Source organism: Piliocolobus tephrosceles, chromosome 3, assembly GCF_002776525.5.
Source record: "Piliocolobus tephrosceles isolate RC106 chromosome 3, ASM277652v3, whole genome shotgun sequence".
Classification (NCBI taxonomy): domain Eukaryota; kingdom Metazoa; phylum Chordata; class Mammalia; order Primates; family Cercopithecidae; genus Piliocolobus; species Piliocolobus tephrosceles.
In genome coordinates, this window is record NC_045436.1 from 35,943,916 (window position 1) to 35,958,024 (window position 14,109).

At 41.6% G+C, this 14,109-nt stretch overlaps 1 pseudogene; it reads left to right on the forward strand.

Moving 5' to 3' along the window:
- The first annotated feature begins 10,645 nt into the window (after positions 1-10,645).
- LOC111553235 lies at positions 10,646-12,116 on the forward strand (annotated as a pseudogene).
- Positions 12,117-14,109: the final 1,993 nt, after the last annotated feature.

A 14,109-nucleotide genomic window follows, 5' to 3' on the forward strand; every position in this document is an offset into this window, starting at 1 on the left:
CACCAATGCAAGCGGTGGGTTCCCATGATCTTAGGCAGCTCCATCCCTGTGGATTTGCAGAGTACAACCCCCTACTGGCTCCTTTCACAGGTTGGCATTGAGCATCTGTGGCTTTTACAAGGATCATGGTGCAAGCTGTCGATGGATCTACCATTCTGGGGTCTGGAGGATAGTGGCTGCCTTCTCACAGTTCCACTAGGCAGTGCCCCAGTGGGGACTCTGTGTGGGGGATTCAACCCCACATTTCCCTTACACACTGCCCTAGCAGAGGCTCTCCATGAGTGCCCTTTCCCTGTGGCAAGTCTCTTCCTGAATATCCAGGCATTTCCATACATCCTCTGAAAACTAGGCGGAGGTTCCCAAATCTCAATTCTTGACTTCTGTGCACTCGAAGACTCAACATCACATAAAAGCTGCCAAGGCTTGGGGCTTGCACCCTCTGGAGCCACAGCCCAAGCTGCACCTTGGCCCCTTTTTGCCACAGCAGGAGTGGCTGGGACTCAGGGCACCAAGTCCCTAGGCTGCAAACAACATGGGGTCCCTGGGCCTGGCCCATGAAACCATTTTTTCCTCCTAGGTCTCCAGGCCTGTGATGGGAGGGGCTGCCATGAAGACATACCCTGAAGACATTTTCCCCATTGTCTTGGCAATTAACATTTGGCTCCTCATTGCTTATGCAAATTTCTGCAGCCTGCTTGAATTTCTCCTCAGAAAATGGGTTTTTCTTTTCTATCACATCATCAGGCTGCACATTTTCTGAACTTTTATGCTTTGTTTGCTTTATAAAACTGATTTCTTTTAAGAACACCCAAGTCACTTCTTAAACACTTTGCTATTAAGACATTTCTTCTACCAGATACCCTAAATCATCTCTCTCAAGTTTAAAGTTCCACAAATCTCTAGGGCAAGGGAAAATGCTGCCAGTTTCTTTGCTAAAGCATGACAAGAGTCACCTTTACTCCAGTTACCAAGTTCCTTATCTCCATCTGAGATCACTTCAGCCTGAATATCATTGTTAGCATCTTGGTCAAAGCCATTCAACAAATCTCTAGGAAGTTCCAAACTTTCCCACATCCTCCTGTCTTCTTCTGAGCACTCTAAACTGTTTCAACCTCTCCCTGATACCCAGTTCCAAAGTCGCTTCCACATTTTCAGGTATCTTTACAGCATCACCCCACTCCTGGTACCAATTTACTGTATTAGTCTGTTCTCACACTGCTAATAAAGACATACCCAAGACTGGGCAATTTATAAAGAAAAAGAGATTTAATGGGCTCACAGTTCTACATGGCTGGGGAGGCTTCACAATCATGGTGGAAGGCAAAAGGCACATCTTACATGGCAGCAGGCAAGAGATAGTGTGTGCCAGGGAACTCCCCTTTATAAAACCATCAGAGCTCATGAGACTTGTTCACTATCACAAGAACAGCATGGGAAAAGCACGCCTCCATGATTCAATTACCTCCCACAAGGTCCCTCCCATGACACAGGGGGATTATTACACTTCAAGGTGAGATTTTGGTGGGGACACAGAGCCAACACATATCAGTGCCTCCTGTCCCATTATACCAAACAGGCACCAAAAAGAAAATCTTATTGTACAGACCAGGCATATCCAAACTTTCTCTGTCAGGGCAACTCCCATTATGTAAAGCCTTCTCATTTACCTGAACCTTTGGCTCTTACCACTTGCCTGGCTCTCTCCCATACTTCCTGGCCTTTCCTCCTTTACTCTGCTTTTGGAACACTGCACAAATTTTTCAAGCCCTAAAAAATAAATAATAAAAATAAATACATCTTTGATGCCAAGACTCTCTGGAGGCCACCATCCTTCTTGCCCTCACCCTTTCCCTTTCATCTCCACTTTCTCAGTCCCTGGCCTCTCTCCAGTCTGCTACGATCCAGCTTTCTATTGAAAAACCCCCACCATTCCATTGAAACTGCTCTGGCTGATGTTACTAATGGTTTCCTAATTCCCAAACCCAATGGACTTGTTTGAGTCCCTCTCCCCCTATACCTTATTGTCCTTTCTTCAGCCTCCTCAACCTTCATGTGTCAGTTCAGGCCTCACTCTCTCCACTGAGCCTGCCCAGGGCCCTCAGCTGGGTTGAGTGGCCCCCAGGTCTCCCATGACATCCTGTTCTTGTCTCTACCATCTTCTCCACACACGGTATCACAACTATTGCTTATGACTCTGTCTTTCCCATTGAAAGTTAAAGACTGTGCCTCATTCACCTTTGTATTACAGTGCCCACTACAGCAACTGGCACACAATAAGTATGTGATGAATACTGATTAATAAATGAATGAATGAACCAACAATTAAGCCACCTGCTAAGTTTGTTAAGAGTGAGAAGGTCAAAAATTCTTCCAAAAGTCTTTTGTCCCAGAGCAGTAGCTTTATCCAGGGGGCTACCTTACATAATGCAAATTAAATCAGATTGGAGAGAAATGTATGCACTTTTCTCCTTTTCTTGCTGGATATTTAAAATGGGTTGGATTAATAATGTTCTTCAGTATTCACTGGGATATTTAAAAGATGCCCTCCCAAAATATTGTAAAGCTCCAATTATATAATAATGAAAGTACTCAGAAAGACTTTGCACTTGAAAGGGAAAGGAAAACCACACTAACAATGTAGTCCAGAGACTTGGAGCAATAGAAAAAAACCCAAAAAATAATTAGGGGAGAGGCCGGGCGCGGTGGCTCAAGCCTGTAATCCCAGCACTTTGGGAGGCCGAGACGGGTGGATCACGAGGTCAAGAGATCGAGACCATCCTGGTCTACACGGTGAAACCCCGTCTCTACTAAAAAATACAAAAAAAAACTAGCCGGGCGAGATGGCGGGCGCCTGTAGTCCCAGCTACTCGGGAGGCTGAGGCAGGAGAATGGCGTAAATCCGGGAGGCGGAGCTTGCAGTGAGCCGAGATCGCGCCACTGCACTCCAGCCCGGGCGACAGAGCGAGACTCCGTCTCAAAAAAAAAAAAAAAAAAATAATTAGGGGAGATAGGAAAAAATGGCAGGTAGGAGGCAGTACTAACTTGCAGCTCCCACTCAGACAGACAGAGCAGCATGTGGAGACCCACGTCATGAACTTTTGCTCCAAGAACCACCAGAGGAACATATCAGGAAACACAAGAGAATCCACAGATCATTTGAAGGAAGTGGACTGTTGCTGCTGGCTCCATGGGACAGCCAAGAAAATGTAAGCCTGCTTGCTTTCTCAGCTGGAAAGCTTGTAGCCTGGGGCAAGTTCTCAGCCATGATCACTGGCTGCCTGGAAATAAACTTGGTGCTGTTGTTGGGGCATGGTGGGAGTGAGACTGGCCTTTTGGGCTGTGGGCTATGGATTTCTCCCACTTTCATAGTGACCTGTGTGACACAGCAGACACAGTCATGATTCCCCTGAGAACATAACTCCATTGGTCTGGGAACCAAACCTTATCACCCACAGCAGCCACAGCAAGCCCTACCCAAGGAGAATCTGAGCTCAGACATATCTAACCCTACCCCTACCCGATGGGCTTTCTCTACTCGCCCTCGTAGCCCAAGACAAAGGACATAATCTCTTGGGAGCACTATGGTCCCACCTACCTCCTGGCTGGAGGCCAACCAACATAAAACCAGCACATTTAACAAAAATACAATCAAGTACCCTCACAAAGTCCACTTCACTCCCCAGCTACCTCCAGCAGAGTAAGTGCTGGTATCTACAGCTGAGAGACCTGAAGACAGATCACATCGCAGGAATCTTTATAGATGGAGCCAGTACTAGCCTGCAGTCTGGTAGCTCTGCTGGGTGGCTAGATCCAGAAGAGAAATAAATATCACTGCAGTTTGGCTCTCAAGAACCCCCATACCTAGGGGAAAGGGGAGAGCACCACATCAAGGGAGCACCCTGTAGGGCACAATAAGCTGAACAGCAGCCCTTGAGTCCCAGATCTTCCCTCTGACATAGTCCAAATGAAAATGTACCAGAAAAACAATTCTGGCAATATGACAAAACAATGTCCTTTAAAACCCCTCAGAAGATCACACTAGCTCACATGCAATGGATTCAAACCAAGATGAAATATCTGAAATACCAGAGAAAGAATTCAGAAGGTCGACTATTAAGTCAATCAACGAGGCACCAGAGAACAGTGAAATTCAACCTAAAGAAATTTTTTTAAAAAGGATACAGGATATGAATGGGAAAACCTACAGTGAAATAGATAGCATAAATAAAAAGCAATCACAACTTCTGGAAATCAAGGACACACTTAGAGAAATGCAAAATGCACTAGAAAGTCTCATCAATAGAATCAAACAAGTAGAAGAAAGAACTTCAGAGCTTGAAGACAAGGTTTTCAAATTAACTCAATCCAACAGAGACAAAGAAAAAAAATTTAATGAACAAAGCCTCCAAGAAGTTTGGGATTATGTTAAATGACCAAACCTAAGAATAATTGGTGTTCCCAAGGAAAAAGAACTCTAAAAGTTTGGAAAACATATTTGAGAGAATAATTGAGGGAAACTTCCTCAGCCTTGCTAGAGATCTAGACAATCAAATACAAGAAGTTCCAAGAATACCTGGGAAATTCATTGCAAAAAGATTATCACCTAGGCACATAATCATCAGGTTATGTAAAATCAAGACAAAGGAATCTTAAGAGTTGTGAGGCAAAAGTACCAAGTTACCTGTAAAGGAAAACCTATCAGATAGCAGCTGATTTCTCAGCAGAAACCCTGCAAGTTAGAAGGGATTGGGGTCCTATCTTTAGCCTCCTTAAACAAAACAATTATCAGCCAAGAATTTTGTATCCAGTGAAACTAAGCTTCAAAAATGAAGGAAAGATATAATCTTTTTTAGATAAACAAATGCTGAGAGAATTTGCCATTACAAAGCCACCACTATGAGAGCTACTAAAAGGAACTCTAAATCTTGAAACAAATCCTCAAAATACACCAAAGTAGAATATCCTTAAAACATACATTTCACAGGTCCTATAGAACAAAAATCCAATTTAAAAAAAAAAAAGCTATTCAGGCAAGAAATAGCATGATGAATAGAATAGCCCCTCACATATCAATATTAACATTGAATGTATATAATGGCCTCAATGCTCCAGTTAAAAGATACAGAATGGCAGAACGAATAAGAACTCACCAATCAAATATCTGCTGACTTCAAGAGACTCACCTGACACATGAGGACTCACATAAACTTAAGGTAAAGGGGTGGAAAAAGATATTCCATATAAATGGACACCAAAAGCAATCAATCAGGGGTAGCTATTCTTCTATCAGACAAAACAAACTTTAAAGCAACAGCAGTTTAAAAAGACAATGAAGGGCATTATATAATGATAAAATGACTAGTCCAACAGAAAAATACCACAATCCTAAATATATACACACTTAACACTGAAGTTCCCAAATGTATAAAACAATTACTGCTAGACCTAAGAAATGAGATGGACAGCAACACAACAATAGCAGAGAACTTCAATACTCCACTGACAGCACTAGAAAACTTCAAGACAGAAAATCAATGAAGAAACAATGGACTTAAACTATGCCCTAGAACAAATGGACTTAACAGATAACATTCTACCCAACAACTGCAGAACATACATTCTATTCATCAGGACATGGAACATTCTCCAAGATAGACCATATGATAGGCCACAAAGCAAGTCTCAAAAAATTTAAGAAAATCAAAATTATACCAAGTACTCTCTCAGACCATAGTGGAATAAAATTGAAAATCAACTCCAAAAGGAACCTTCAAAACCATGAAAATGTGTGGAAATTACAAACCTGCTCCTGAATGATCACTGGGTCAACAATGAAATCAAGATGGAAATTAAAAAGTTCTTTGAACTGAACAATAATAGTGGCTCAACCTATCAAAACCTCTGGGATCCAGCAAAAGTGGTGCTCAGAGGAAATATCATAGGATCAAATGTCTTCATCAAAAAGTATGAAAAAGGACAAACAGACAATCTTAGGTCATACCTCAAGGAACTGGAGAAACAAGAACAAACCAAATCCAAACCCAGCAGAATAAAAGAAATAACGAAGATCAGGGCAGCCCTGAATGAAATGAAATGAAATGAAACTGAAAAAACAAACAAAAATACAAAATATAAATGAAACAAAAACTGTTTCTTTGAAAAGATAAATAAAACTGATAGACCATTAGCAAAATTAATCAAGAAAAGAAAAGAGACGATCCAAATAACCTCAATTAGAAATGGAACAGGCGATATTACAACCAATACCACAGAAATACAGAAGATCATTCAATGCTACTATGAACACCTTTATGTGCATAAACTAGAAAACCTAGAAGAGATGGATAAATTCCTGAAAATATAAAACCCTCCTAGATTAAACCAGGAAGAAATAGAAACTCTGAACCAATACAATAATAAGCAGTGAGGTTGAAATGAAAATTTAAAAGATATCAAGAAAAAAATGTCCAGGACCAGATAGATTCATAGCTAAATTATATCAGACATTCAAAGAAGAATTGGTACCAATCCTATTGACACCATTCCAAAAGATTGAAAAAGAGGGAATCCTCCGTAAATCATTCTATGAAGCCAGTATCACCCTAATACCCAAGCCAGGAAAGGACATAACAAAAAAAGAAAACTACAGAGCGATATCCCTGATAAACATACATGCAAAAACTCTCAACAAAATACTAGCTAACCAAATCCAACAGCATATCAAAAAGATAATCCACCATGATCAAGTGGCTTTCATCCCAGGGAAGCAGGGATGGTTTAATAATCCACAAGTCAATAAATGTGATATAAACAGAATTAAACATATAAACAGAATTAAAAATGAAAATCACATGGTCATCTCAATAGACACAGAAAAAGCATTTAAAAAAAACCCAGCATCCCTTTATGACTAAAACCCTCAGCATGATTGGCATAGAAGGCACAAACTTTAAGGTAATAAAAGCCATCTATGACAAACCCACAGTTGACATCATACTGAATGGGGAAAAGTTGAAAGCATTCCCCTGAGAACTGGAACAAGTTAGGGATGCCCACTTTCACCACTTCTTTTCAACATAATACCAGAAGTCCTAGCCAGAGCAATCAGACAAGACAAAGGAATAAAGGGCATCCAAACTGGTAATGAGGAAATTAAACTGTCTCTGCTGATGACATGATCACATACCTGGAAAACCCTAAAGACTCATTCAAACAGCTCCTCAAACTGGTAAATAAATGCAGTAACATTTCAGGATAAGAAATCAACATGCACAAATCAAAGCTCTGCTATACACCAACAACAACCAAGCTGAGAATCAAATCAAGAACCCAACCACTTTTATAATAGCTGCAAAAATTAAAATAAAATACTTAGAAATACACTTAACCAAGGAAGTAAAAGACCTCTGCAAGGAAAACTACAAAACACTGCTGAAAGAAATCATAGGTGACACAAACAAATGGAAACATCCCATGCTTATGGATTGGTAGAATCAATATTGTGAAAATGAACATACTGCTAAAAGCAATCTACAAATTCAATGCAATCCCCATCAAAATACCACCACCATTCTTCACAGAACTAGAAAAAAAAATCTGAAAATTCATAAGGAAACAACAAAGAGCCCACATAGCCAAAGTAAGACTAAGCAAAAAGAAAAAATCTGGAGGCATTACATTACCTGACTTCAAACTATACTATAAGGCCATAGTCACCAAAACAGCATGGCACTGGTATAAAAACAGGCATACACATTAATGTAACAAAATAGAGAACCCAGAAGTAAAGCCAAATATTTTACAGTCAACTGATCTTCGACAAAGCAAACAAAAACATGAAGTGGAGAAAACCTATCAACAAATGGTGCTGGGATAATTGGCAAGCCACATGTAGAAAAATGAAACTGGATCTTTTAAAGTGGTATAGTGGTGTGGCTGGCAAGATGGCCAAATAGGAACAGTTCCAGTTTGCAGCTTCCAGTGAGATCAATGCAGAAGGCCAGTGATTTCTGCATTTCCAATTGAAGTACCTGGCTCATCTCATTGGGACTGGTTAGACAGTGGGTGCAGCCCACAGAGGGTAAGCCAAAGCAGAGTGAGGCTTCACCTAAGCTGGGAAGCATAGGGTGTCGGGGAACTCCATCCCCTAGCCAAGGGAAGCCATGAGGGACCCTGCTGTAAGGGATGGTGCACTGCGGCCCCAGATACTATGCTTTTCCTACAGTCTTCACAACCCGCAGACCAGGAGATTCCCTCAGGTGCCTATACCACCAGGGCCCTGGGTATTAACCACAAAACGGGGCAACCCTTTGGACAGACACTGAGCCAGCTGCAGGAGTTTCATTTCATACCCCAGTGGCATCTGAAATGCCAGCGAGACAGAAGCATTCACACCCCTGGAAAGGGAGCTGAAGCCAGGGAGCTAAGTGGTCTAGCTCAGTGGATTCCCACCCCCACGGAGCTAGGCAAGCTAAAATCCACTGGCCTGAAATTCTCACTGCCAGCTCAGCAGTCTGAAGTCAACCTGTGATGCTTGAGCTTGGTGGGGGGAGGGGCGTCCGCCATTATTGAGGCTTCAGTAGGCAGTTTTCGCCCCACAGTGTGAACAAAACTACCGGGAAGTTCTAACAGGGTGGAGCCCACCACAGCTCAGCAAAGCCACTGTAGCCAGACTGCCTCTCTAGATTCCTCCTCTCTGGGCAGGCCATCTCTGAAAAAAAGGCAGCAGCCCCAGTCAGGGGCTTATAGATAAAACTCCCATCTCCCTGGGACAGAGCACCTGGGGCAAGGGGTGGCTGTGGGTGCAGCTTCAGGAGACTCAAACATTCCTGCCTGCTGGCTCTGAAGAGAGCAGTGGATTTCCCAGCACAGCACTCAAGATCTGCTAAAGGACAGACTGCCTTCTCAAGTTGGTCCCTGACCCATGTGCCTCCTGACTGGGAGACACCTCCCAGCAGGGATCAACAGACACCTCATACAGAAGAGCTCTGGCTGGCATCTGGAGGGTGCCCCTCTGGGATGAAGCTTCCATAGGAAGGAGCAGGCAGCAATCTTTGCTGTTCTACAGCCTCCATTGGTGATACTCAGGCAAACAGGGTCTGGAGTGGACCTCCGGCAAACTCCAGCAGACCTGCAGCAGAGGGGTCTGACTGTTAGAAGGAAAACTAACAAACAGAAAGGAATAGCATCAACATCAACAAAAAGAACATCCACACAGAAACCCCATCCGAAGATCACCAGCATCAAATACCAAAGACAGATAAATCCATGAAGATGAGGAAAAACCAGCACAGAAAGTTTGAAAATTCCAGAAACCAGAATGCCTCTTCTCCTCCAAAGGATCACAACTCCTCACCAGCAAGGGAACAAAACTGGACAGAGAATGAGTTTGACAAATTGACAGAAGTAGGCTTCAGAAGGTGGGTAATAACAAACTCCTCTGAGCGAAAGAAGCATGTTGTAACCCAACTCAAGGAAGCTAAGAACCTTGAAAAAAGGTTAGATGAATTGCTAACTAGAATAATCAGTTTAGAGAAGAACATAAATGTCCTGATGGAGCTGAAAAACACAGCACGAGAACTTCGTGAAACATATACAAGTATCAATAGCCAAATCAATCAAGTGGAAGAAAGGATATCAGAGATTGAAGATCAACTTAATGAAATAAATCATGAAGACAAGATTAGAGAAAGAAGAATGAAAAGGAATGAACAAAGCCTCCAAGAAGTATGAGACTATGTGAAAAGACCAAACCTACATTTGATTAGTGTAACTGAAAGTGATGGGGAGAATGGAACCAAGATGGAAAACACTCTTCAGGATATTATACAGGAGAACTTTCTCAACCTAGCAAAACAGACCAACATTCAAATTCAGGAAATACAGAGAACACCACAAACTTCTCGAGAAGAGCAACCCCCAGACACATAATCATCAGATTCACCAAGGTTGAAATGGAGGAAAAAATGTTAAGGGCAGCCAGAGATAAACACCAGGTTACCCACTAAGGGAAGCCAATCAGACTAACAGCGGATCTCTAGGCAGAAACCCTATAAGCCAGAAGAGAGTGGGAGCCAATATTCAACATTCTTAAAGAAAAGAATTTTCAACCCAGAATTTCATATCCAGCCAAACTAAGCTTCATAAGCAAAGGAGAAATAAAATCCTTTACAGACAAGCAGAAGGTTCATGACAGCAATGGGGGCTTACCATTATTACTCTGCAGCCAGCCAGAATCCAGGTCTATCCGTCCTTCCCAAGCCCACCCAGACTCAGCCAAGTTTGCCACGCCTGAGAATGTGGCATCCCAGAAAGGGGCGCCTGCCAGGGCTGCCAGCAGCCATGGGAAAGGAGCCTATCAGGACCCCAAAAAGCCAGCCCAGATCCTCTTCAGCAACATTTCCACTGCCACAGTGGTTGCAACACGGTGAAACCCCATCTCTACTAAAAAATACAAAAAGCTAGCCGGGGAGGTGGCTGGCGCCTGTAGTCCCAGCTACTCGGGAGGCTGAAGCAGGAGAATGGCGTGGACCCGGGAGGCGGAGCTTGCAGTGAGCTGAGATCCAGCCACTGTACTCCAGCCCGGGCGACAGAGCGAGACTCCGTCTCAAAACAAAACAAAACAAAAAAAAAAAAAAAAAAAAAGAACAAGCCTTGGACCAAAAGGAATGGATAAAATGATTCAAGATGGAAAAGGTGATGTAACCATTACAAATGGTGGTGCTACCATTCTGAAACAAATGCAAGTATTACATCCAGCAGCCAGAATGCTGGTGGAGCTGTCTAAGGCTCAAGATACAGAAGCAGGAGATGTTACCACATCAGTAGTCATCATTGCTGGTTCCCTCTTAGATTCTTGTACCAACCTTCTTTAGAAAGGGATTCATTCAACCATCATTTCTGAGTCATTCCAGAAGGCCCTGGAAAAGGGCACTGAAATCTTGACTGACATGTCTTGACCTGTGGAACTGAGTGACAGAGAAACTTTGTTAAATAGTGCAACCACTCCACTGAACTCAAAGGTTGTTTCTCAGTATTCAAGTCTGCTTTCTCCAACGAGTGTAAATGCAGTGATGAAAGTGATTGACCCAGCCACAGCTACCAGTGTAGATCTTAGAGATATTAAAATAGTTAAGAAGCTTGATGGGACAATTGATTGACAAATGAGTTGGTGGAAGGGCTGGTTCTCACCCAAAAAGTGTCAAATTCCGGCATAACCAGAGTTGAAAAGGCCAAGATTGGGCTTATTCAGTTTTGCTTATCAGCTCCTAAAGCAGATATAGATAATCAAATACTGGCTTCTGACTCTGCCCAAATGGACTGAGTGCTGCAAGAAGAGACAGGCTGTATTTTAAATTTAGTGAAGCAAATTTAAAAAACAGGATGTAATGTCCTTCTCATACAGAAGTCTATTCTAAGAGATGCTCTTAGTGATCTTGCATTACACTTTCTGAACAAAATGAAGGTAATGGTGATTAAGGATATTAAAAGAGAAGACTTTGAATTTATTGTAAGACAATTGGAACCAAGCCAGTTGCTCATATTGACCAATTTACAGCTGACATGCTGGGCTCTGCTGAGTTAGCTGAGGAGGTCAATTTAAATGGTTCTGGCAAACTGCTCAAGATTACAGGCTGTGCCAGCCCTGGAAAAACAGTTACAATTGTTGTTCATGGTTCTAACAAACTGGTGATTGAAGAAGCTGAGCACTCCATTCATGATGCCCTATGTGTTATTGGTTGTTTAAGAAGAGGGCTCTTATTGCAGGAGGTGGTGCTCTAGAAATAGAGTTGGCCCTATGATTAACTGAATATTCACGAACACTGAGTGGTATGGAATCCTACTGCATTCGTGCTTTTGCAGATGCTATGGAGGTCATTCCATCCACACTAGCTGAAAATGCCTGCCTGAATCGCATTGCTACAGTAGTAGAACTAAGAAACCGGCATGCCCAGGGAGAAAAAAATGCAGCCATTAATATCTGAAAGGGTGGTATTTCCAACATTTTGAAGGAACTGGTTGTCCAGCCTCTGTTGGTATCAGTCAGTGCTCTGACTCTTGCAGCTGAAACTGTTCGGAGCATTCTGAAAATCAGTGATGTGGTAAACACTCAATAATCTGGATAACTGACTACCACCATTATATTCACCAGTATTGCAGCTGGAGTGGAAGAAGATCACCTTGGTGCTCCTTGTTTGGAAGATTATTTCCTCTGAATTTCTGGGCTTGGTCTTCCAGTTGGCATTTGCCTGAAGTTGTATTGAAACAATTTAATGAAAATATTAAATATTTGGTTTCAAAAGGCAAAAAAAAAGTCCTTTACAGACAAGCAAATGCTGAGAGATTTTGTCACCACCAGGCCTGCCTTACAAGAGCTCCTGAAGGAAGCACTAAACATGGAAAGGAAAAACCAGTACCAGCCACTGCAATAACATGCCAAATTGTAAAGACCATCAACACTATGAAGAAACTACATCAACTAAAGGGAAAAATAACCAGCTAGCATCATAATGACAGGATCAAATTCACACATAATGATACTAATCTTAAATGTAAATGGGATAAATTAAAAGACACAGACTGGCAAATTGCATCAGGAGACCCATCTCATGTGCAAAGACACACATAGTCTCAAAATAAAGGGATGGAGAAATATTTACCAAGCAAGTGGAAAGTAAAAAAGAAAAGCAGGGGTTACAATCCGAGTCTCTAATAAAACAGACTTTAAACCAACGAAGAGCAAAAGAGACAAAGAAGGGCATTACATAATGGTAAAAGGATCAATGCAACAAGAAGAATGAACTATCCTAAATATATATGCAACCAATACAGGAGCACCCAGATTAATAAAGCAAGTCCTTAGAGACCTACAAAGAGATTTAAACTCTCACACAATAAGAGTGGGAGACTTTAACACCCCACTGTCAATATTAGAAAGATCAATGAGATAGAAAACTAACAAGGATATACAGGACTTGAACTCAGCTCTGGACCAAGCAGACCTAATAGAAATCTACAGAACTCTCCATCCTAAATCAACATAATATACATTCTTCTCAGCACCACCTCGCACTTATTCTAAAATTGACCACATAATTGGAATTAAAACACTCTTCGGCAAATGCAAAAGAACAGAAATGATAACAAACAGTCTCTCCGACTGCAATGCAATCAAATTAGAACTCAGGATTAAGAAACTCGCTCAAAACCACATAACTCCATTGGTACTGAAAAACCTGCTCCTGAATGACTACTGGGTAAATAACAAAATGAAGGCAGAAATAAATAAGCTCTTTAAAACCAACAAGAACAAAGACACAACATACCAGAATCTCTGGGACACAGCTAAAGCAATGTTTAGAGAGAAATGTATAGCACTTAAGTGCCCACAGGATAAAGCAGGAAAGATCTAAAATCGACACCCTAGCATCAAAATTAAAATAACTAGAGAAGCAAGAGCAAATAAATTCAAAAGCTAGCAGAAGACAAGAAATAACTAAGATCAGAGCAGAACTGAAGGAGATAGAGAAATGAAAAACCCATAAAAAATCAATGAATGCAGGAGCTGGTTTCTTCAAAAGATCAACAAAATAAACCACTAGCCAGACTAACAAAGAAGAAAAGAGAGAAGAATAAAATAGACACAATAAAAAATGATAAAGAGGATGTCACCACTGATCCCACAGAAATACAAACTACCATCAGAGAATACTATAAACACCTCTAAGCAAATAAACCAGAAAACCTAGAAGAAATGGATAAATTCCAGAAGAAATAGATAAATACATCCTCCCAAGACTAAAGAAGAAGTTGAATCCCTGAATAAACCAATAACAAGTTTTGAAATCGAGGCAGTAATTAATAGCCTACCAACAACAATAAAAAGAAGCCCAGGACCAGATGGATCCACAACCAAATTCTACCAGAGGTACAAAGAGGAGATGGTACCATTCTTTCTGAAACTACTCCAAACAATAGAAAAAGAGGGACTCCTCCCTAATTCATTTTACGAGACCAGCATCATCCTGATACCAAAACCTGACAGAGACACAAGAAGAAAAAAAAAGAAAATTTCAGGCCAATATCCCTGATGAACATCGATGTGAAAAT